The sequence below is a fragment of the Cynocephalus volans genome, chromosome 3, assembly GCF_027409185.1.
Source record: "Cynocephalus volans isolate mCynVol1 chromosome 3, mCynVol1.pri, whole genome shotgun sequence".
Taxonomy (NCBI): domain Eukaryota; kingdom Metazoa; phylum Chordata; class Mammalia; order Dermoptera; family Cynocephalidae; genus Cynocephalus; species Cynocephalus volans.
The window spans coordinates 4,185,364-4,210,756 of NC_084462.1; the positions used below are offsets into that span (position 1 = coordinate 4,185,364).

Below are 25,393 nucleotides of genomic sequence, written 5' to 3' on the forward strand. Positions count from 1 at the left end.
GAAACAAGCAATGACATCTTTACAATACAAAGTCTTACAATCCATGAACATGGTGTATCACATTTACTTAGATCTTTTTTAATGTATCTGAATAAAATTTATGTTTCTTATGGAGGTCTCGTGCATTTTTATTAGATTCATTCCACTTAAAACTTAATGCTTTTGTAAATGGTATTTTATAATTCATTGTTTAACTCTGTTGGTGACATAGAAAACTACAATTTACTCATATACAGATAAGCAATCTTGATAAGCTGTCTTATTAGTGCTAATAACTTTTGTATAGATTATTCTGGATTTTGACATAAACAGTCATATCATCCTTAAATAGTGAGTTTTCTCCATCCTTTTCAACTTTAAAACCTTTATTTTTCTTAGCTATTTATTGCACAGGATGAGACATCAGTCAACTGTTGAAAGGATGTGATTATGCAGCATTTTTGTCTTCTTCCTGATTTCAAAGTTTCCCATTTAAGTATGATGTTTACCAAATATTTTTGTAAATTCACTTGATCTACTTAAGCAAATTTACTTCTATTCCTAGTTTCCTAAGAGTTTTATCAGAGTGGGTGTTGAATTTTTTTAAATACTTTTTCTGCATCTACTAACCATAAGATTTTTCTTCCTTGATTTGTGACTGTTTAACCATGCTTACATTGCAGGGATTAATGCAAATTGTTCATGATGTGCTAAACTTTTTATATACTGCTGGATTTGGTTTGCTGATATTTTGTTAGCATCTATATTCGTGAGAAACATTGGCCTATAATTTTCCTTTCTCGTGCTATGCTTATCAGATTTTGGTGGCTAAATTATGTGAGCATCATAAAATGAGCTGGGTGTTTGTATAAGACTAGAAGCATTTCTTCCCTGAATTTGTGGGAGAATATTCTTGATAAACTATTGGTCCTTCTTTAAGGAAGATGATGATGATGATGATGATGATGATGATACTTGTTTATGGGGTAGAATTTGTTGTTTCAATACATGCATATATTGTATAATGATGCAATCAGAATAATTAGCCTATCTATCACCTAAACATTTATCATTTCTTTGTGGTTATAACATTCAAGATCTTCTGTTTTGGCTCTCTTGAAATATACAATACAATATTGTTAGCTACTGTCACCATAGAGCAACAGAATTTATTCTTCCTGACTGTAACTTTGTCCCAATCTACCAACCTTTTCCTGTTCCCACCTCCCCCTCTCCCTGCCAAGGAAGATTTTTAGTAACTAAGGTCTATTCAGATCTTCTACTTCTTGTGTATATTTTAACAGGTTTTTTTTTTTTAGGAATTTGTTATTTCATCTGTTTTCAAATGGATTGGCAAAAAGTTGTATGTAATATCCTCTTGTTATCTATTACTATCCACAGGTTTATAATGATGTCCCATTTTCATACTGATTATTTAATTTTGATTTCTTTCCTTTTTTCTTGTTCAGTCTCACCAGGAGTTAGTAGTTTCAAAGAGCCAACTGTATGAGCCAAACTTCAAAAACTTTGATTTGTTGATCTTCTGCACCATTTGTACTGAACACGTTTTCTGTTTCATTAGTTCTGCTCTTACCTTTATTTTTTCCCTCCTTCCTTTTTTCTTTTGGTTTATTTTGCTGTTCTTTTCCCAAACATGTTGACATAGATAGTTTTGTAATTTATACATTTAAGGCTATAAATTTAAGGCTATTATTTACACTTTTTCTGCATCTTGCATATTCAGACATGTATTATTTTCAGTATTTTTTTCATTGAAAGTACTTTATACTTTTGTTTGCTACCAATAAAGGGGATGGGCAATTTAACTTTCTCTGATAAAAAGCAAAAGGTAAGAACCAAGAAATTTCCTTACTGTAGGAAGATTTTCACCAAATACAACGAAATGTTCTTTTTAAAATAATGTCTCTAATAAATATAATAGGAACAATACAATTAGAAAGTCATAATTGTGCAACTCCTATTAAAATAATTTAGGCAAGGACCATCATTCAGTGCCAAAAAAGAAACATTAGCTAAAAACATGTGAAATAGGAAGGAAACCCACACTTTGCCAAAGTATTGCCTCACAGAGTATTTGCTACCTGCAAAGGAAAAAGCATACCTTTCACCAGAGAGAATTGGCAGTCACCACTTTAAGCAAAGAAGCAAAATCTTAGATTAACTAATAAAAGTTCAAATTACTATTACATGCATCCTGATGTCATGCATTGTGAAATAAGCAGCTTTATTTATGAGGTATATGGGTCAATAGTGCTTAACCTGAATCTAACCAGGCCTTAGAAAAAACTTCTGGTTCATAAGAATAGTAGGGATAAAGGAACAGGTTAAAAACACCAAAATAAAACAATTAGACGTATCTGAAGTGTGGAATATTCTGTAAGCCTATTGCTCAAGGGACTCCAAAAACTCAATGTCATGGGGAAAAAAGTGGGATACTGTATCAGAAAAAAGGCCAAACTAAAAATATACCAATCAATTTCAACAGGCAAACATTGTATCCCGAATTAAGTGAAAAAATGTGTGTGTGTGTGTGTGTGTGTGTGTGTGTGTGTGTGTGTGTGTGTGTGTGTGTGTGTGTGTGTGTGTGTGTGTGTGTGTGTGTGTGTGTGTGTGTGTGTGTGTGTGTGTGTGTGTGTGTGTGTGTGTGTGTGTGTGTGTGTGTGTGACAGTTGGGAAATTTTTAAATATTGACCCTGAGCTCAAAAAATGGTATTAAAAACAATTTTTAACAGGAACTGGATATTAAATGATATTATGGAATGGTTTATTTTCCTAGGTGTAGAAATTTATTATTATTATATACAGGATGCATGGTAATATATTTAGGAGTAAAATGGCATGACGTGTTTAAATTCCAACGTTCCAGAAATGAAGATAAACAGGTACATAGGAAAGGGTGATAATGTTTAATCTATTTTGTAGGAACATAGGTTGTTTGTTATTGTTTCAACATGTTGGAAAAAGAATTTCTAGTTTTAATTATTAACTCTTATTTTCTTCTTTGTCCATATTTAAAATGCATTTCTCAATTTTCAAAAATATACAACTGTCTAGCTAATTTTGCTTTAAATTCTAAATTACTGTATAATTATCTGTACTCAGAAGACATGATAATGAGAATCCACATTTATGATCAATGGTTGCCAGGGAATAGGGATATGGAAAGGGTTTAACAAAAAAGGGGCAGAACAAAGGAATTTTCTTAGGTGACTGAACTGTTCTATATCCTAATGGTATGTAGTATTTACATGACACTATGCTTTTGTCAAAATCTTAAAATGCTATTCATGAAAAAAATATAAATTTTGCTATACATAAAATTTTAAAATAAAATAATAAAAAGTAAATACAGATAACCTACATGCCAAAAAGAAGAAGAAAAGAAAAAAACCATGCCTCCCTGGAATAAACTTGTTCAGTCACTGTGTATTACTCTTTTTACTAATGCTGGATGCAATCTGCTAATATTTTGTAAGGAATTTTAGATCTGTGCCCAAAGAAGATATTGGCCTATATTTATCCTTTATTTTAACAATGTCTTTTTTTTTTTTTTTTTTTACCGGTAAGGGGATAGCAACCTTCGGCACAGTGTTCTCTGCACCACGCTCAGCCAGTGAGCGCACCAGCCATCCCTATATAGGATCTGAACCTGCGGCCTCGGTGCTACCAGCGCCACACTCTCCTGAGTGAGCCACGGGTCCAGCCCTACAATGTGTTTGTTTTTGGTGCCAGGATTATTCTGCCTTCACATAATGAGTCGAAAATCATTTTCTTTTCCTATATCTTCTGAAACAATTTGTCTAAGTTTAATATTATTTCCTCCTTAAATGTTTGTTAGTATTAACCAAAGATATAACTTGGGCTTAGAGTTTGCTTAGTGAGATGGTTTTAAATTAGAAATTCAATTTCTAATACCTATTTAACTATTCAGATATATTCTATGTTATCTTGAGTCAGTTTTCTTGAGTCAGTTTGGATGAATTCTGTTTTTGAAGGGATTTACCCATTTCATCTAATTTGTAAAATGCTTTCAGTAATATTCCTAGATAATCTGTGGGAGTTTTTCTCCATTTTTCTTAATTACTCTTGCTGGGCATATATCAATTTTGTTAATTTTTCCAAAGAACCCATAAGCAATGGGAATGAAACTTGCTAATGGGAAAGAAATCTTGGAGAGGGTGTGGTCTAGAGGTAATTGTATAAGAGAAACCTACAGCATGGCAGTGAAACAAAAAGTGGCCCACTAATGACGGAGAAGCTAATGGTGGGTGCAGTAGAGGTGGAGCTCATCAGTAATGTATTAGTCTGTTTCTGTTGCTTATAACAAAATACCTGGAACTGGGTAATTTGTAAATAAACAATATTTATTGCTTACAGTTTCAGAGGCTGGGAAGTCCAAATTCTGAGGAACACATCTGGTAAGGGCCTTCTTTGGTGGTCACTTCAGCAACACAGGATATTACACTGCAAAAAAGACAGAAGCAGGAGAGAGGCTAACCTCCTCACCTCTCTCTTTTTAAACCTCTCAGAACCATGCCCTTGACCATCATTAAACCATCAACTTATTAAACCATTTACTAGGGCATGGTCTTCACAATCCAATCACCTCTTCACGGCCCCATCTTTCGATTACCATAATAGGATTTCCCATTCTCTTAACACTGTCACAGTGGAGGTTACGGTTCTAATTCATGGACTTTGGGGAACACAATTCAGTACACGGGAAGCAAAGAACACTGAATTGACGGCCATTGGAACTCCAGCATGCCAATATGCTGGCAGCCATACCATAGGCACACTAGAACAAGAAAGAGAAGCCCCTTCCTGATGCTATGGCCATGTAATTTCCGTCCTATACCCTCCAACAGTAAAGGCTAAATAAGACTTGCCATGATTAAACTCCAGTATCACTAAACAGGGCTTAGAAAGATAGATTTGGGGGCCGACCCCGTGGCGCACTCAGGAGAGTGCAGCACTGGGAGCACAGCAACGCTCTTGCTGCGGGTTCGGATCCTATATAGGAATGGCCGGTGCGCTCACTGGCTGAGCACGGTGCAGACGACACCAAGCCAAGGGTTGTGATCCCCTTCCCGGTCACGAAAAAGACAAAAAAAAAAAAAGAAAGAAAGATAGATTTGTGTCTGAGAGGCAATATATTGATAACTGGTAGAGATATAATAGGTGTTTTCTTATGCAACTAGTTTTTTTACTTTATGTTCGTAACATTCATTTCTTTGATATGTGTTGTCCTAAGCCATTTATTTTTTCTGGTGTTAGTATTTCATTGTATGAATCTGTGTTTTGTGCACTTGCACATTCAACACGATTAACAAGCCCTTCTTGATGGAGTTTGGATGTGTTGTCCCCTCCAAAACTCATGTGGAAATTTGATCTCCAATGTGGCAGTGTTGGAAACTGACTGAGTCATGAGGACAGATCCCTTATGAATGGATTAATGCTCTCCCTGGGGGAGAGGGGAGTAATGAGTGAACTCTCGCTCTATTAGTTCCAACGAGAGCTTGTTTAAAGGCCCCTGGCACCTCCTCTCTCTCTCTTGCTTCCTCTCTCCATGTGATCTGCTCGTACCCACCAGCAGCCTGCCACTTTCCGCCCTGAGTAGTGGCAGCCTGAGGCCCATGCCAGATGCAGCTGTCCCAGAATCGTAAGCCAAATAAAGCTCTCTTCTTTGTAAATCACCCACTCTCAGGTATTTCTGTTATAGCAACACAAAATGGACTAATACAGAAAATTGGTACTGAGGAGTTGAGTGTTGCTAAATGGATACCTGAAAATGTGGATGCATCTTTGGTAATGGGCAAAGGTTGGAGGAGTTCGGAGGACTTAGAAGAAGAGAAAAAGACGAGGGAAAGTTTGGAATGTCTTAGAGACTTATGTGGTGGCGAGCAGAATGCTGATAGAAATGTGGACAGTAAAGGCCATGAGGATGATGAGGTCTCAGACAGAAATGAGGAACTTATTGGGAACTGGACAAAAGATAACAATTGCTACACCATAGCAAGGAACCTGGCTCATTGTGTCCATGCCCTTGGACTTTGTGGAAGTTGGAACTTAAGAGTTGTGAATCAGAACATTTGGCCAAAGAAATTTCTAAGCAGCAAAGCAATAAGGACGCTACATGGCTACTTCTAACAGCCTACTGTAAGTTATGGCAGCAAAGGCATAACATAAAGCCAGAATTTAAAAGGGAAGCAGAACATAAAGATTTGGAAAATTTGCAGCCTGGCCATGTGGTACAGAAGCAGAGAGCCAGAGAACAATGCCAGGGTGAAGCAGATAAACTAGTTGCTAAAGACATTATCTTGGCAGTGAGGCAGCCAGATGCTAATAGAGGAGAAAATGAGAGGAAAGTCCTGCAGGCATTTCAGAAGTTTGGAAGGGTGCCCCACCCATCACAGACCTTGAGGCCTAGAAGGACTGAGTTATCCTGGAGGACAGGCCTGGGGTGCAGCTGCCCTAGGGAACCTGATCCCTGCATCCCAGCTGCTCCAGTTGGAGCAGCCCCAAGTGTGGTTTGTGCAGCAGCCCTGGAGAGTAGAGGCCTGAAACCTTCGTGGTGTCCACATTGTGTTAAGTCTGCAGGCCAGCAGGACGTGAGAGCAGTGGAGGCGTGGCAGCCTCCACCCAGATTCCAGAAGATTTATGGAAAAGGCTGGGGGCCCAGGCAGAGACCTGCCGCAGGGGCAGAGCCACCACAGAGGACATCTACTAGAGCAACGTCGAGCAGGAAAATGGGATCAGAGCCCCCACAGAGAGCTGCCACCAGGGAAAGTTCTAGTACAGCCAATGCAGCAGGGCTGCCACCAGGATCCCAGAACTTCGAGACCATTGATAACGTGTAATGCAGGCCAGGAAAAGCCACAGTCATTAGTGTGGCCCACTGGGCTGTGCCTGGCAGAGCTGTGGGAACAAGGTTGCCTGATGCTTTGGGGGCCCAAATGCCCCATTGTGCCCAGGATGCAGGACTTGGAATCAAAAAAGATTATTTTGGAGCTTTAAGATTTAATGTCTGCCCTGCTGGGTTTCAGACTTGTTTGGGGCCTGTTTTTCCTTTCTTCTGGCCTATTCCTCCCCTTTGGAATGGGGATGTGTACCCAATGTCTTTTCCACCATTGTATCTTGGCAATAGATAAATTTGGTTTTGTTTTTCAGGTTCACAGCTGGAGGGACTTTTGCTTTTGGTCTCAGATGAGACTTTGGACTTTGGGCTTTAAAGTTGGTGATGGAGCAAGCTAAGACTTTTGGGACTGTTGGGATAGAATGATTGTATTTTGTATATGAGAGTGACATGAGTTTTGGGGGGCCAGGGGCAGAATGATGGAGTTTGGATGTGTTGTCCCCTCCAAAACTCATGTGGAAATTTGATCCCCAGTGTCGCAGTGTTGGAAACTGATTGAGTCATGGGGGCAGATCCCTTATGAATGGATTAATGCTCTCCCGGGGCAGGGGGAGTAATGAGTGTGTTCTCGCTCTATTAGTTCCCGTGAGAGCTCGTTCTTTAAAGGACCCTGGCACCTTCTCTCTCTCTCTTGCTTCCTCTCACCATGTGATCTGCTCATACCCACTGGCTGCCTGCTGCTTTCCACCATGAGTAGAGGTAGCCTGAGGCCTGTGTCAGATGCAGCTGTCCCAGAATCGTAAGCCAATAAACCTCTCTTCTTTATAAATCACCCAGTCTCAGGTATTTCTGTTATAGCAACACAAAACGGACTAAAGCACTTCTCCCTTTTTTTTTTTTGAGATACATGATGCCACCTTCTTCCTCTTTTTAATAAGATGAACATTTTCTGTGGCTTTGATTAAAATAAAATTTTTTATTAAAAAGAAACTTGAACCATTTCCACAGTTTGGGGAAGAAAACTATACACAGTTCTTCCTGTGTTCTTCCCTATTCCTCTCCAAAGAAGGAAGGGTGAGACAAAATACTTTGTGCATGCATGGTTTATGGCACTTCTGTTCTCTGTGTTCTCTATGCTTGGTTTACCTGTTTGCAAGATGAAGAACTTTGCTCTTCAAAATACATTTGGTATAGTCTTCATGTGTCCCCCAAAATTCATGTGTTGAAAACTTAATCCCCAGTGCAATAGTGTTGGGAGGTGGGGCCTAAATGGGAGATGTTCAGGTCATACGAGCTTGCCACCCATGAGTGGGTTAGTGCTGCTATAAAGAGGTTTGGCAGGAGGGGCTTCACCCCCTCACTACGTGGTCAGGGGTGTGTCTGAGGGTTTAAAAGAAGAAAAAGGAAAATCTGTCTTTCTGCTCTCTCTGCTTCTACCATCTGGCAATGTGAGACCCCTGGGTCACTGTTGCCACCAACAGATGGACTTTGGACATCCCAGCCACGGAAACTGAAAGCAATAAATTTCGTTTTTCTTTATGTCACCCAGTTCCAGGTATTTTGGACTAATGCATTGCCCTTTTACAGTCTGGTCCATTTTGGAGGAGTGTGGGGTTCTGTGCAGAAAAGAACACATTTTCTGGGGAAGGAAGAGGAGATAGAGCAGGGCAGAATCCGAGAATGCCTCTAGTATAGGGATAATCTAAAGCAGTGAAATTTCTCAAGCAAAGAGCTTGGGGCCTGCCTAGGAGCAGAGATTTTTATTTTTTATTTATGTATTTTTTGAGGTACATGGGGCCTTTGATTTTTTTTTAATTTCTGTTTTTTATTTTTATTGTAACAGTTGGTTGTTCATATCTATGGGGCACAGAATTGAATATCAATACCTATGTGCAATATGTGATGCTCAAATCAGGATAATTAGTACATTCAACAAGATACACTGTTATCGTTTTTCATGGTCCCTTCCCAACCCCCCCCCCCACCAGCAGGGATCTTAGGGATCTTGACCATAGAAGGTGATGGGTGGAGTGTCTACTGGGAAGGGAAGAATAGGGCTTCTGTAATGCTCTTTTGTTTGATATGAGTGGTATTATATAGTAGTCCACACATAGGTGTTTCCATTATATGTTAAACTGTAGTGTGTGTGTGTGTGTGTGTGTGTGTGTGTGTGTGTGTGTGTGAATGTGTCTACTATACTCTTTTTTATTTTGGTTATGAATATTCATGAGATACAAAGCTGTTTGTCACCCCTCATGCCCCAGATGTGAAGGCCAGATCCATACTGGCAGCATGCCCATTACCACAGATTGCTATTGTGCCCCGCATGCCCCACTCAATTATCCCCCAACCTCCCTCCCCCTCCCCCCTCCCCCCCACTCTACTTTGTATCCCAATGTATAGTCTCTCCCTCTGCAAGTCCAACGCACCACTGTGGTCTTTCTTTCCTTCCTTCTTTCTCTCTTAGCTCCCACCTATGAGTAAGTGAATGTCGTATTTATCCCTCTGTGCTTTGCTTATTTCACTCAGCATAAGTTTCTCCACATTCATCCATTTTGTTCATTCTTCTTTATGGCAAAGTAGTATTTCATGGTGTATATGTACCATAGCTTCCTTATCCAATCATCCATTGATGGATATATAGGGTGGTTCCATGTCTTGGCTATTGCAAACAGAGCTCTGATGAACATGGGAGTGCAGGTATCCCTTTGACATGATGATTTCAATTCCCCTGGGTATATACCCAGAAGTGGGACTGCTGGACTGTATGGAAGATCTATCTGTAGTTGTTTGAGAAACCTCCATACTGTTTTCCATAGTGGTTGTACTAATTTACACTCCCACCAACAGTGTAGGAGCATTCCCTTCTCTCCACACCCTTGTCAGCATTTGTTATTCACCATCGTTTTGATTATAGCCAATCTAACTGGGGTGAGGTGGTATCTTAATGTAGTTTTAATTTGCATTTCCCTGATGACTAGCGATGTTGAGCATTTTTTCATGTACCTGTTGGCCATTTGTATGTTTTCCTCTGAAAAATGTTTGTTCAAGGGCCGGCCCGCGGCTCACTTGGGAGAGTGTGCTGCTGATAACACCAAGGCCATGGGTTCGGATCCCTATATAGGGACAGCCAGTTAGCTCACTTGGGTGAGCATGGTGCTGACAACACCAAGTCAAGGGCAACACCAGTCATCTTTATTTTTATTTTTATTTTTTTCCTTTTTTTGACCGGTAAGGGGATCACAACCCTCGGCACGGTGTTGTCTGCACCACACTCAGCCAGTGAGTGCACTGGCCATTCCTATATAGGATTCGAACCTGCAGTCTTGGCGCTACCAGCGCCACACTCTCCCAAGAGAGCCATGGGGCCTGCCCTACCAGTCATCTTTAAAAAAAAAAAAAAAAAAAAAAAAAGTCTATTCAGCTCATTTGACCATTTTTAATTAGGTTATTTGTTTTTTTACTGTGTAATTGCTTGAGTTCCTTGTATATTATGGATGTTAATCCCTTGTCAGATGCATAGTTAACAAAAATTTTCTCCCTCTCTGTAGGTTGTCATTTCACTCTCTTGATTGTTTCCTTTGCTGTGCAGAAACTTTTTCGTTTGATATAGTTCCATTTCTTTATTGTTCCTTAGCTGCTTGTGCTTTGGAGCTCAAGTTCATAAGGTCTGTGCCCAGACCTAGTTCCTGAAGTGTTTCACTTATGTTTTCCCTTAGTGATTTTACAGTTTCAGGTCTTATACTAAGTATGAGTCTTTAATCCATTTTGAGTTGATTTTAGTATATGGTGAGAGGTGCATATCTGGTTTCATTCTTCTGCATATGGATATCCAATTTTGCCAGCACTACTTGTTGAAGAGGCAGTCTTTTCCCCAATGTAGATTTTTGTTGCTTTTGTCCAATATCAGATATCTGTAAGCATGAGGGGTGACTTCTGGGTTCTCAATCCTGCTCCACTGGTCTGAGTGTCTATTTTTATTCCAGTACCTTGCTGTTTTGGTTACAATAGCTTTGCAGTATAATTTGAAGTCAGGTAGTGTGATGCCTCTGGCTTTATTCTTTTGCTCAGGATTGCTTTGGCTATTTGAGGTCATTTGTGTTCCATTTGAAAGTTAAGATTGTTTTTTCCATTTCTGTGAAGAATGTCATTGCTATTTTGATGGGGATTGCATTGAATTTGTAGATCACTTTGGGTAGTAATTCTTCCAATTCTAGAGCATAAAATATCTTTCCATCTTTTTGTGTCTTCTTTAATTTCTTTCAGTAGTGGTTTGTATTTCTCATTGTAGAGATCTTTCACCTCCTTGGTTAAATTGATCCCTAGGTATTTTATTTTTTTCATTACAATTACAAATGGGCTTACTTTTTTATTTCTCTTTCTGTTAGTTCATTATTTGAATATATAAATGCAACTGGTTTGGGGGCATTTATTTTGTATCCTGCAACATTACTGAAGTTATTAACCAGTTCTAGGAGTTTCTGGATAGAGTCTCTAGGTTTTTCTGTATATAGTGTCATATCACCTGCAAATAGAGAGTTTGACTTTGTCTTTTCCAATCTGGATTCCCCTTATTTCTTTCTCTTGCCTGATTGCTCTGGCTAGTACCTCCAATAATATGTTATATAGAAGTGGTGAGATTTGTCATTTTTGTCCTGTTCCTGTTCTTAAGGGAAAAGCCCTCAGTTTTTCCCCATTCAGAATGATACTAACAGTGGACTTGTCATAGATGGCTTTTATTCTGTTGAGACAATTTCCTTCTATACCTAATTTGTTGAGAGTCTTTATCATGAAGCGATGTTGAATTTTGTCAAATGCTTTTTTGGCATCTGCTAAGATAATCATATGGTCTTTGTCCTTGAGTTTGTTTATGTGATGTATCACATTTATTGACTTTCATATGTTGAACCATCATTGAATCCCTGGAATGAATCCCACTTGATCATGTTGTATAATTTTTTTAATGTGTTGTTGTATTCTGATTGCTAATATTTTGCTGAGGATTTTTGCCTCTATGTTCATCAAGGATATTAGCCTGTAATTTTCTTTTTTTGTAGTATCTTTATCTGGTTAAGGTATCAGAGTTGTGTTGGCCTCAAAGAATGAATTTGGGAGAGTAGCTTCTGTTTCAATTTTTTGGAATAGTTTGAGGAGAATTGGTATTAATTCTTCTTTAAAAGTTTGATAGAATTCAGCTGTAAAGCCATCCAGACCTGGACTTTTCTTTGTTGGAAGATTGCTGATCACCACCTCAATCTCTTTGTTTATTATTGGTCTGTTCCAGTTTTCTATCTCTTCTTGGTTAGTCTGGGTAGTTTGTATGTGTCTAGAAACATATCTTATCCATATCTTCCAGATTTTCATATTTGTTGTCATACAGCTGTTTATAATAGTCTCTAATGGTTCTTCATATTTCTGTAGTATCAGTTGTAATGTCTCCAATTTCAATTCTGATTTTTGTTATTTGAACCTTCTCACTTTTTTTGTTGTTGTTGTTAACCTAGCTAATGGTTTGTCTATTTTATTTATCTTCTCAAAAAAGCAACTTTTTGTTTTGTTGATCTTTTCTATTCTTTTTTGGGTCTCTATTTCATTTAATTCTGCTCTGATCTTAATTATTTCTTTCCATCTACTACCTTTAAGTTTGGATTGTTGTTGTTTTTCAAGTTATTTGAGGCATAATGTTAGGTCATTTATTTGAAGTCTTTCCATTGTTTGATGTAAGCATTTATTGCAATAAATTTGCCTCTTAGTACTGCTTTTGCAGTATCCCACAGGTTTTTGTATGACATATCTTTATTTTCATTAGTTTCAAGTAATTTTTTGATTTCCTGTTTAATTTCTTTTTGGACCCATAGGTCATTCAGGAGCCTATTGTTTAGTTTCCATGTATTTGTGTAGTTTCCAGAATTTTGCTTATTATTAATTTCCACTTTTAGTGCATTGTGGTCTGAAAAGATGCTTGTAATGATTTCAGTTTTTTTTTTTTAATTTGCTGAGACTAGATTTGTGACCTAATATGTAGTCTATCCTGGAGAAGGTTCCATGAGCCGATGAGAAGTATATTCTTTAGTTGTTGGGTGAAATGTTCTGTATATATCTGCCAGGTCCAGTTGGTCTAAGGTGTAGATTAAATCCTGTGTCTCTTTGTTCATTTGTTGCCCGGAAGATCTGTCCCATACTGAGAGAGGGGTGTTCAGATCACCCACTATTAATGGATTAGGACCTATTTCTTTCTTTAGGTCTAAGAGTGTTTGCTTTATATATCTGGGTGCTCCAGTATTGGTTGCATACATGTTTATGATATGTCTTCTAGCTGGATAGATCCTTTTATCATTATATAGTGGCCTTCTTTGTCTCTTTTTATGTTTTTTGGTTTAAAGTCTATTTTGTCTGATATAAGAATAGCTACTCCTGCTCATTTTTTTTTCTATTTGCATAGTATATCTTTTTCTGTCCCTTCACTTTTAGTCTGTGTATGTCACTACAGGTGAGGTGGGTCTCTTGAAGACAGCATATACTTGGGGTCTAGCTTTTTAATCCAATCAGTCAGTCTGTCTTTTGAATGGGGAGTTTAATACATTCACATTTAGATTATTGGCAAGTATTGTTTAATTCCTGTCATTTAATTGCTTTTTGTTTAGATGACTTAAATATCTTTTGATCATTACTTCCCCTTTTATTCCTATTCTTCAATGTTAGCTGGAAATTTAAGGTGGCATGATTTAGCTTCTTTCTCTTTCTTGCTGGCATTTTTGTTTTAGTGGTGGGTTTTGCTCTTTCTTGTGTATCCATGATAGTGATCATCATTATTCAGATTTCAGATGAAGGACTCCCTTGAGAATTTCTTGCAGGGCTGGTCATGTGCTGGTGAACTTCCACAACTTTTGTTTGTCTGGGAAATACACTATTTCTCCCTCATTTCTGAAGGAGAGCCTTGCTAGGTAAAGAATTCTTGGCTGGCAATTTTTTTTCTTTTAGTATTTTGAATATATCATTCAATTTTCTTCTGGCCTGTAGGGTTTCTTTTGAGAAGTCTGCTATTAGTCTGATGGGGGTTCCCCTATAAGTGATGAGACACTTTTCTCTTGCTGCTTGTGGAATTCTCTCTTTGTCTTTGAGCTTTGCAAATTTAACTGTAATGTGTGTTGAGGAGGATCTTTTTGGATTGAATCTGTTTGGGGACCTTTGAGCTTCCTGGATCTGGAGGTCTATCTCTCCCTACACCTGAGAAGTTTCCTGTTACTATTTCCTTGAATAGGTTTTCAATACCTTTTCCTTTCTCCTCCCCTTCTGGGATACCCACAATTCAGATGATAGAGTGGTTGAGGTTGTCTGCTATCTCTCTTAGGTTTTCCTCATTATTTTAAATTATTTTTTCCTTTTTTTTTTTTTTTTTTTTTTGGTCTGTCTGGGTTATTTTGAGAAGGCCATCTTTGAGATCTGAAATTCTTTCGTCTATTTGCTCTACCCTGCTGATCAAGCTCTCTCTTGTGTTTATATTTCATTGAGTGAATCTCTCATTTCTAGGAGTTCTGTTACACTCCTTTTTAAGGTATTAATCCTTTGTAAATCTCCTCCTTCATTTCTGGATATTTTTTCTTGTTTCATTGTGTTCTCTAAATAAGTCTTTTATTCAAGTTTTCTTAAGATCATTACTTGGAATTCTTTTTTAGACATTTCAAGGATTCTCTGTTCCATGGAGCCTGAAATTTGAGCATTACTGTATTCCATCAGTGGTGTCATATCTTCTTGTTTATTTGTAGTTCTAGTATTTTTTCACTGACATTTGATCATTTGGTAGAGAATTTGCTACTTCTATTACACTGAGGTTGACTATGATGATAAAGATTTCTTCCTCTATTTGCAGGCTTTACTGGTGACTCTTCTTATATCAGTGTAGTTGAGTGAGCAGTAGGTTACCTGTAGAGTGGCCCTGGCTGCTACTGTGGTGGTAAATTGTCATTACTGGACAGTAGGTGTGATAGTGGCAATATTACACCACCTTGGATCCTATTCCAGGATCTGTGGCTGTAGAATGAGCCCCCAGCGCCATGAGGGTCTCAGCTCACTTTGGCGGGGCACATTGCACGTGCTGGCACTTCCTTCTGGGTCCAAGTGGGGAGGGGCCACCTGTGCCACACAGGTCTCTTCAGCTCACCTCTATACTCTTTTTTAATATTGTATTTTATTATATGAATGTTTTAATAATTGCCCATACCCTATATTTACACAGCTAAGAGGTAGGATGAATGGTTCTGTCCAAAAGGTAGTATTCTTACTCCCTACCCCTTACTCCCTTTCTCTAACCCAGTACCATTTTGGTCTTCAGTAGTCAGTTCATCAATTACAGATACTTTATGGAACCCAACAGTTAAATGTACCCAAAATAGACAACTATGTTCAGACAGACCCAAGTGCTAGCACAATGATCAAGAAATAAAAAGTGATCCAGGAAGCTCATGTAAAAAGGGCACTGTCCCAAGATTTACAATTTTTGCTCTTTCTCTTTAACCTGCTGAATTTTGTATGATCATCACTGTATTTTTTTCCCAGAGGCATTAGAGGATTTTATTCCTTAATTTGACTAATCTAGAGGACAGTGGCTGTTCAGCCCCAAGACTAGTAACCATGTGAAAGCTTACACAGTAGGGCCTGGTACTTTTTCCTGGCCATGTGATCTCTAAATATAATGATGGCTCTGTTGCTACCTTCTTTGGTATCCCTGGCTTTGTGGACTTCCTGTGTTCAGTAAGTTTCACTGTGGCTTTTTGCTTACAACTGTCATTGAGGCCAGGTTTTTCTTTCAGCTTGCTGGTGTTCTCCAGTGTTCTGGCCTCCTTCTTTCTCAAATACCACACTCCCAAAGGATTGACATTGAACAGATGTTGTGGTTTGTAGGACAGTAGCTTTATAATTATAAGATTCAAGTTTAGGTTTGGGGGATGAAAAATTACATATCTGCAATTTACCTTAAAATACTTCAGTCAAAAGAAGCAAGTTGGGTAAAAGTGAGATGGATAGATAAATCATAGGTAGAATATATAGAGATAAATACAATAAATATGGCAAAAATGTAACACTTATTGAATATATGTGATGTACATAATGGTGTTTTCTGTACTATTCTTTGAGTTATTATGGATGAAAATTTTTATAATAAAAAAATGAGAAAAACTACTACTGATGTTAGATAGTATGTAATTGATTCTTGGTTTGCTTGTTTTCTGTGTAGCAGAAAGTTACAGAAGAAAGTGGAGGTTCTATCTCTCATAACATGTCATTGGCAGAAAGGTAATTAGTACTTATCTGATAAGAACTCATGCTTCACCTGTCTCTGAAAGGAACCATGGTTTCTGTTTACTTTCGCAGAACTAAAACATGTGGGGTAGGTAATGAGTTGATACTATTGGGAATTTGTTGAGCTTTTTGGATGTGTAGATTGTTTCCTAAAATTTGGGAAGTCTGTGGTCATTATTTCTTCAAATATTCTTTCTGTTTATTATTCTCTCCCATCACCTTCTGGGACTTTCATTATGCATATGTTGGTATGCTTGAAGGTGTACCATAGTTTTTGTTTCTTTGTTTTGTTTTGTTTGTTATTGCTATTATTTTGGTGGCTGGCTGGCAGGCACAAGGATTGAACTCCAGACTTTGGTGTTATCAGCACCACATTCTAACACCAGCTAAGCTAAGAAGACAGCCTACCATAGGTTTTTGAGGCTCTGTTTACTTTATCTTTTTCACTTTTTTCTGTTTCACTTTTTCATCCTTTTCCAACTGGATAACATCTATTGACCTATCTTCAAGTTCTCTTATTCTCTGTTCTGCCAGATCTAATTTGCTGTTGAGTCCTGCTAGTAAATTATTTTTTAATCATTTCTGTATCTTTGTTGCTATTCTTTACTTGGTGAAACATCATTGTCATACTTTCCTTTAGTTTTTTATACATGGTTTATTTCAGTTTCTTGAACATATTTAAAATAGCTGATTTAAAGTTCTTGGGTATTAAGTCTGACATATGAGTCCCCTCAGGGACTGTTTCTATTGACTCTCTTTTATTGTATATATGGGCCATACTTCTGATTATTTGTGTGTCACAAATTGTCTTTGAAGCTAGACATTTTAGATAGTACAATGTTGCTACATTGGATATCAGATTCCACCTTTCCCCAAAGTACCTTGTTGCTGTTGTTGTCGCAGTTTGTTTAATGGCATTTCTGGACTGATTCTATACAATCTGTCTTCCCAGTAGTGTGCACTTACTGAGGCCTCCTACTGTTTAGAATGATTGAGCAGAGATTCTCTTAATTTCCTTTAGCCAGTAAGTCTTCCACACCTTGCTAAGGGCATTGTGTGTTTTTAAGGCACTATTTCAAGGCTCAAGCAGGTTATAAGTATGCCTTAGACTTCTCATCCTTCTGCAGGGGTACAAGGTCTGCCAGAGGTAAATTTCTGGTGCCCTCAAAGGTCTTTCCTCAACATGCACACAGCCCTATATATGTGTGTGACCTTCTTGATTCTCAAGAATGTGAAGGAGATTTAAGAGCTACCTATGAACATCTTGTTCTTCAGATGTTCCTTTAAAAAATTGTGGCATAACTCTTGTTTGCCCCAGCTGGCACTGCAGCCTTAGCCTACTGTAATTTTAATCAATTGAATCTAATTATTTTTGAGTAGTGCCATACTATAGGGTGTTTCTTTCAAAATAAGCTATAAGTTATGTCAAAGAATGATTTAGGACAAAGAATGGAACTTTATCCTGGAGGTATAAGACAACACCGAATGACATTGCTCTCAGGATAGGGATTTTTGAGGATTTTCAAGCTTATTTTCTCTTGTGCAAAACTGGTAGCTGCAAAGCTGATGGTTTTCATGTGGTTGTGAGGCTGCTGTTTTTCAAATTTGTTTTTTCAAATTTTTGTTTTTTAAATCCTCTCTGGGGAGAGGGAGGTGGAAGTGAAAATCCACAAACCCCACTGTCTATATTGAAGTTCAAAGTTTTTTTCTGAAGTAAGCCCTATTCAGATTATTGTAAGCCTTTGCTTATTTTCCCGAGTTATAAAAAATGACTGTGAAATTTTTCTGCATATTTATGTTGTTTTTATAGAGGATTAAATATACAGAGGCCCTCACTCTGATATTCTAAATGTCCTGCCTCATCACCTCACTTATTTTGCACAATAATTTCATAGGATATAATTTATTAATTTTACAGGTAAATCTAATTTATTAATTTACAAGTAATTCATATAATATTTAAATGGCTTGCCATGATTGTAGATGTAGCTGGTACACAAAACTGTTGTGTTTATCAGTACACAATACTGCATCCAATTTAATAGTGCCCTAATAAACCATTAGAAATTCTAATATGTCCTCTAAATTATTACCACCCAACTCACCTTCATGCTTTCATCAAATATTTTGAAGGAAAAATACAAACAGAAAGCATCAGGATAATGCTAACACACAGTACTATGTGTACGTGGTAATATGTTTGTCTTCTGAGTGAAGCAGAAAGCCTCTGTGGTGCTAAGTCCATGTCATACAAATCCATTTTTGTTGTCGACAGAGGGGAGACAGTGGGAATGAAGAAAGACACGATTTATTTTATGAGATCAGGAGGACTTTTTCAGGCTTCTGACCTGCAAGGCATCTTAGTTTATATTAGGTTCCTTTATTTAAGCCACTGAAAATAACAAATTGTATTGATTATATCAGTTTTTTCTGCTACCAAACCATTTATAGAACAAAACATTTTCAGCTGCCATGGTGCTTGAAGATTCATAGCTAACTACTTATCAACAAATTAAGAACGTAAGTTTCTCATTTACAAAGCTTCCAGGGTCCTGGTTTCAATCAAAGGTCAGACCTCAAAGGGAGGGAGAAGGGGGGAAGTAGGCAAAAGGAGTGCGAGCCCTGCTCTCTTCTGCAGAAAAGCAAGGACTTTGTTGGCCTTCTTATTCAGTACCCCATAAGTTTTGTAAGAACCCAAGACAGAACCCCTGACCTTGGAGAGCTAGCAGGGACAAGAGCAAGGTGGACAGAAGGCAGTGGAACCTCACAAAGAGCTGTATGCCAGTCAGTTCTTTGGGGAAGATTTGGAGCTCAACATCCACACTAGCAATGGTATCAGAGAGCCCAAGAGGCTTGCCCGGGAGCTTGGCACCTTCTCATCAGTCCCTCCTAGGCAGTGTCTTCAGCCAGTTCATTCCAAGCTGTCCTCTTGTGTTTCAGCCTTGGTGGCCTCACAGACCAAGAGTAGCCAGTGTCACCAAGGAGGACCAGCCTGACCACACAAAGGATACCTCAGGGCCCACCAAAGAGTACTCTAAAGGCAGTCCCAAAATGTCCAAGTCACCAAAGAGTCTCTGAGCCCTCTGGAGGCCACCAGAAAAAGTATCAAGCCATCAGACAGCCCTCGGAGAACCTGCAGTGACAACAGCAGAAGAGGCTCCACTTCTGCATCTGCCAGCTTTCCACCAGCAATTCCGAAAGTCAGAATCAAAATCATTAAGACAACAATGGGGAAAATCAAACCGACCATCACAAGGATCTTGCCAGACCCTGATGATCCAAGGCAGTCCCCTGTTGGGTCACCTCTAACCACCTCTGTCGTGCCAGCAGCACCACAGACCACCATTGCTGAGGCCCCAAGTGAGATGCCAGGGCACGAGGTGCCTGTGGAGGAGCACTTTCCTCAGGCAGGCACAAATGCAGAGAGCCCCTAGGGTGACAGAAAAGAGGACAAGAGCATGACAAAGGCCAGTGACTCTTCATCTCCCTGTTGCAGCTCTGGGCCCCAGGTCCCAAAGGGGGCTTCCTCAGGCTCACAGATGGGCAGGAAGCAACAGAGCACAGCACTTCAGGCATCCACCCTGGACCTGCCAACCTCCTGCCCAAAGCTGTGCACCTGACCAACCTGAACCTGGTCCCCCACAGCATTGCCACATCAGTGACGACCAAGTCCTCAGTGCAGAGATGGAGCCAGACATAACTTACAGAAATGTCGGTGCCTCTGGTCCACCAGGTGAAAAAGGCCACTCCACTTATTGTGGAGGTGTTCAACAAGGTCTTCCACAGCTCCAATGCTGTGCACTTCTATGCACCAAATCTCAGCCTGCCTGGGGACAGCAAGATCCACATGCCAGCCAGTCAGTACTACTGTCTGGAGCAGGAAGACATGTTTGCCTTAAAGAGCCGGAGCCAGCACTACAACTAGTGGAGCATCCACATTGAGGTGCTGTGCAAGCTGTGTTCCAAGATGATACTCTTCTTCAGCAAGAGCAGCCATCAGCATGCCCGTGACCACAGGAGGAAGGGGCTCATCACGCAGTGTTCTCAGGTGTTTGTGAAGCCAATCTCTGCCAACTAAATGTTCACGTCGGCCTCTGAGAACTCCACAGCACCAGCAACCCCAGTCCCCTCATCCTCCCCCAAACATATCCTCACTTTGGGCAGTGCCAGCCACCCTCTCCCAGCATTACCACTCTACCCATACCCCATGAGGCTCAGCCAGTATGCAATCAACTGTCTTGAGTACCACAACCAGATGAGGGAGTAGATGGTCCTGGCTGCTCATTTCCAGAGGACAACAGAGGAAACTGAGGGGCTGATTTGCTAGGTAAGCCTTTGTTTGGCTGCTACTCAACCAGTGCAGTTTCTGTGCCCACCAGAAGATTCATGCACACAAGTCCCCCTACTGCTGCCCAGAGCATGGGGTCCTCTGTTGCACTCCCTACTTCCAGAGTCCTGTAAAGGAGAATTGCCTGCACTATGCCCACAAGGTAGGCTACAGGTGCATCCACTGTGGTGTCATCCACCTGACTTCAGCCTTGCTGAAAAGTTGCATCCAGGAGTGACACTGCCAGGTTTACCACAAATGTGCATTCTGTCCCATGATGGCCTTCAAGACTGCCAGCAGCACCACAGACCACAGTGCCACCCAGCACCCCACCAAGCCCCACAGACCCTCCCAGCTCATTTATAAGTGCTCCTGTGAATTGATATTCAACAAGAAGAGGCACATTCAGCAGCACTTTTACCAGAATGTCAGTAAGACACTGTAGTGGTTTAAATTATGTCCCCCCCAAAACTCACTGAAGCTTGAATTATCTCCCAAATTTTATGTATTGGAAACTTAGCCCCACTGTGACTGTTAACAGGGTGGGAAATCCTATTATGGTAATTGAAAGGTGAAGCCTTGAAGAGGTGATTGGATTGTAGGACTGTGCATTGCAGTAGTTAATGGATTAAAAATGGTGTTCAGGGTGTGGTTCTGAGGCCTTTAAAAGAAGAGGAGAGTCTCTCCCTCTCCCTCCCCCTCTCCCTTTCCCTCTCCCTCTCCCTCTCCCTCTCTTTCTCCTTCCACCATCTTGCAATGTGAGACCCCTGGGTTGCTGTTGCCACCACCAGATGGACTTCCCAGTCTCAGAAACCATAAGCAATAAATTCTCTTTCTCTTTGTAAATCACCCAGTCTCAAGTATTTCTGTTATAACAACACCAGAAGGACTAGTACAGAAAATTGGTACCGAGGAGTGAGGTGCTGCTATACAGATACCTGAAAACATGGATGCCGCTTTGGGACTGGGTAACGAGCAAAGGTTGGAGAAGTTTGGAGAAACAGGCTAGAAAAAGCCTAGCTGCTCATGGGAGTTTAGAAAACCAGGGGAAGTTTGGAATTCCTTAGAGACTGATTACATAGTGGTGACCAGAATGCTGATAGAAATATGGACTGTAAAGACCTTTCTAAGGAGGTCTCAGATGCAAATGAGAAGGGACTTATTGGAAACTGGAGCAAAGATTACCCTTGCTGTGAACTGACAAGGAACTTGTCTGCATTGTGTCCATGCCGTAGGACTTTGTGCACGTTGGAACTCAGGAGTTGTGAACCAGAGTATCTGGCAGAAGGAATTAATAAGCAGGAAAGCATGAAGGAATGTGAGATATTGAATAGCAAGCTGACAAAGCCCTTGCTATTCTAGGGGATAAGCCAGCAAGACTGGCTTCCCATTTTGCCCTTTTCCCTCTTCTCCCTCCCCTTGAGGTCTGAACTTTCATCGAACCAAGGACTCTGGAAGCTTTGTAAAAGAGAAACTTATGTTCTTATTTTGTTGATAAGTAGTCAGCTATGAATCTTCAAGTGCCATGGCAGCTGAAAATGTTCTATAAATAGCTTGATACTAGGCATAATTGGTTTAATCAGTATGATTTGTTGTTTTCACTGGCTTATAAAAATGAACCCAAAATAAACTAAGGTGACTTACAGGTCAGTACCCTGTAATGCTCTCCTGATCCCATAAAGCATATCTCTTCATTTCCCACCACCTCCCCTCAGGGTATTGGTTGGCAACAAATAGTGTTAAAACAGGGACCTGAGTATGGAGAAACTTCTTGGAAACAGGTGAGGGAAACTTTGTGATTCAGGGCATGAACCTATTCGGTTTAGGAATGAAGGCAGATAGTCAGACAGTCAGGAGTAAAACTAATGGGGCAATGAGAGAGCAAAAAGCGGGCTCTCTTTCTCCGAGTTTTGAAATCTATGCTAAAGCCCAGGGCTTCAAGGTCTGTATTGTTCAGTTAGAAAAATATATTGAAACTTGGGAACATGTTGGGAGATGGCTCTGGAAACATTATTGTGCTGTGGGTCCTTCTAAAGTCCCTGTTGACACCTTTTCTTTATGGAATTTCATCAGAAACTGTTTGCATCCCAGCCATGAGGCTTCTAAAGCCCCTGTGGTCTCAACTGTCTCTAAGCCTATTGAAGTTTCTGATATAGTTTCTTCCCCCACTGATGTTATTGAAAAAAACCTTGCTTTGGGGAATGTGATAAAGAGATAGAGGATAAAGATGGCAGAGAGGGGAAGATGGCTTGCAGGGAAACAGATGTTATCCTGTTACTGAGTCTTTAAATGTTGAGGGATGAGTGGTATGGGAGTATCAACTGCTGCATTTTAAAACTTTTAGGGAGCTAAAAACCGTGGTTGCACAATATGGAGCTGTGGCTCCCTTTACTTTCAGCTAACTTGAGACAATGGTGGTTGAAGGTCTCCCCTCAGTATATTGGAAAAATATAGCAAAAGTATGTCTTAGGGGAGCTGAATAGCTTTTGTGGAAAACAGAGTTTTTTGAACACGCTCAGGAACAATCTGAGCACAATCACAGAGAAGGACTTTAAGTCACTTTTGATATGTTTGCTGGTGAGAGTGACTTCTCCACGGTGGCGCAACAGTTAGGATTCTCTGCTGATGTTTACCAAAAGATTAATGCTATTGCCCAGCAAACTTGGAGGAGGCTTCCCATGCCTGGCACTGAAATGGGAGAACTTAGTAAGACGTGTCAGGATCCTGATGAGCCATACCAGGATTTCTCGTCCCATTTGTTACACACCCTGGGACGCCAAGTGGTAGATGGGGAAGCTGGAGTGCTGCTGACCAAGCAGCTGGCTTATGAAAATGCCAATTCGGCTCGCCAGACTGCTATTCGCCCTTATTGTAAGAAGGGGACACTTTCTGACTATATCAGTCTCTGTGCAGATATCGGGCCCTCATATATGTAGGAGGTAGCTTTTGCCATTGCCTTGCAAAATATAACATCCTCTCAATATTTTAGAGAGCAAGGAAAAAAGGATACCGGGCGTAGATCATGTTTTAAATGAGGAAAAGGAGGTCATTTGGCAAAGCAATGTTCTAATCAAGCTTTCACTCCTGATAACTTTCCTTCTACACCTGCTCCAAATATCTGCCCAAGATGTCGGAGGGGACACCACTGGGCTAATGAATGCCACTTCAAAACCATGGTAGAGGGTTGGCCTCTTCCCCAATGGGGAAATGGGAAATGGGGCCTGGCCCAGCCCCATCAAACAATGGCGGCCATGTCAATCTATCCTCCCCAAATTCAGGAGTCAGCTTCCAAAACACCATCGCTGACCTCTCCCAAGCAACCAGAGGAAGTGGAGGGTTGGATCTCAGCCCCACAGCTTGGTTTGTGTTAACCCCTGCTATGGGGTCACAAGCTATCCCTAGCTGTATATTTGGCCTTTTGCCTTCAGGCAGTGTAGGGATTATCTTGGGATGGAACAGCCTTAATTTAAAAGGTTTTCAGGTGTTTCCTGGAGTCATTGACTCTGATTATACAGGAGAGATATGAGTTATGGCTGCTGCAGGGCAAGGAATTATCACTGTCTTTCCTGACATTAAAATAATTTGACTAGTATTGGTCCTTCTTTTAATTACAGGTAAAGTTCTTCAAAATACCCCATGGGGAGAGCTAGGATTTGGATCACCTGATAAAGCCTATTGGGTACAACAAATAGGAAAAGGATGCCCAGAATTAGTGTTATCCATTCAGGGAAAACTCTTTAAGGGGTTATTTAGATACAGGAACTGACATTTCTTTCATGTTGCAATCATATTGGCCTGCTTCTTGGCCTTTGCAGCCAGCCATGACTGAGCTCCAAGGGGTCGGCCAATCAAGTGCACCTTGGCAGAGTAGCTCTTTCCTCACTTGGAGTGACAATGAAGGCCATTGTGGGACTTTTTGTCCCTATGTGCTTTCTTCTATACCTATTAATTTGTGGGGATGTGATATCTTGCAGCAAATGGGAGATTTACTATTGAGTTTCAATGAAATTCTGCACCATCCTCTGCCCCTTTATAATGTGGGCCCTGATATCTCCTGCCACTGCTTATCCAATTTCTTGGCTCTCAGATACACTTGTATGGGTGGACCAGTGGCCCCTTTCTCAGGAGAAATTGCTTGCTTCTCAAAATTTCATTCAAGATCAACTTCAAAAGGGCCATACTGAGCCATCTAATAGTCCTTGGAATACCCCTATTTTTGTCATTAAGAAAAAATCTGGGGCTAGCCCCGTGGCTCACTCAGGAGAGTGTGGTGCTGATAGCGCTGATGCCGTGGGTTTGGATCCTATATAGGGATGGCCAGTGCACTCACTGGCTGAGCGTGGTGCAGATGACACTGAGCCAAGGGTTGCAATCCCCTTACTGGTCAAAAAAAGAAAGAAAGAAAAAATCTGGCTCATGGAGACTTTTGCAAGACCTCTGAGCTACTAATGCAGTTATGAAGCTCATGGGCATTTTACAACCTGGCCTTTCATCTTCTATATCCATCCCAGCTTCATTTTATTTATTAGTTCTGGACCTGCAGGACTGTTTCTTTTCCATCCCCTTGTCTCCTTCAGATTGTGAATGGTTCACTTTTAGCGTACCCTCTTTTAATTTTCAGGACCCCATGAAAAGATATCAATAGAAGGTATTGCCACAAAGTATGGCTCATGGTCCTACATTATGTCAAAAAATATATTTCTAATGTTCTTAAGCCTTTGTGACACCAATATCCTCAGGCATATATCATCCATTATATGGATGACATTCTAATTGCCCATGAAAAACAACAACATTTACCTTCAATATTTGATTCCCTTTCCAAAGTATTAGCTACATATAGTTTGGTTCTATCTCTGGAAAAAATTCAAATGCAACACCCCTTTTCCTATTTTGATCATATCATAGAC

The 25,393-nt window shown here is 40.1% G+C and overlaps 1 pseudogene; it reads left to right on the forward strand.

Annotated features, from left to right (window-relative positions):
- Positions 1-25,393, forward strand: part of LOC134371880 (zinc finger protein 592-like) — a 33,206-nt pseudogene that overhangs the window by 952 nt on the left and 6,861 nt on the right.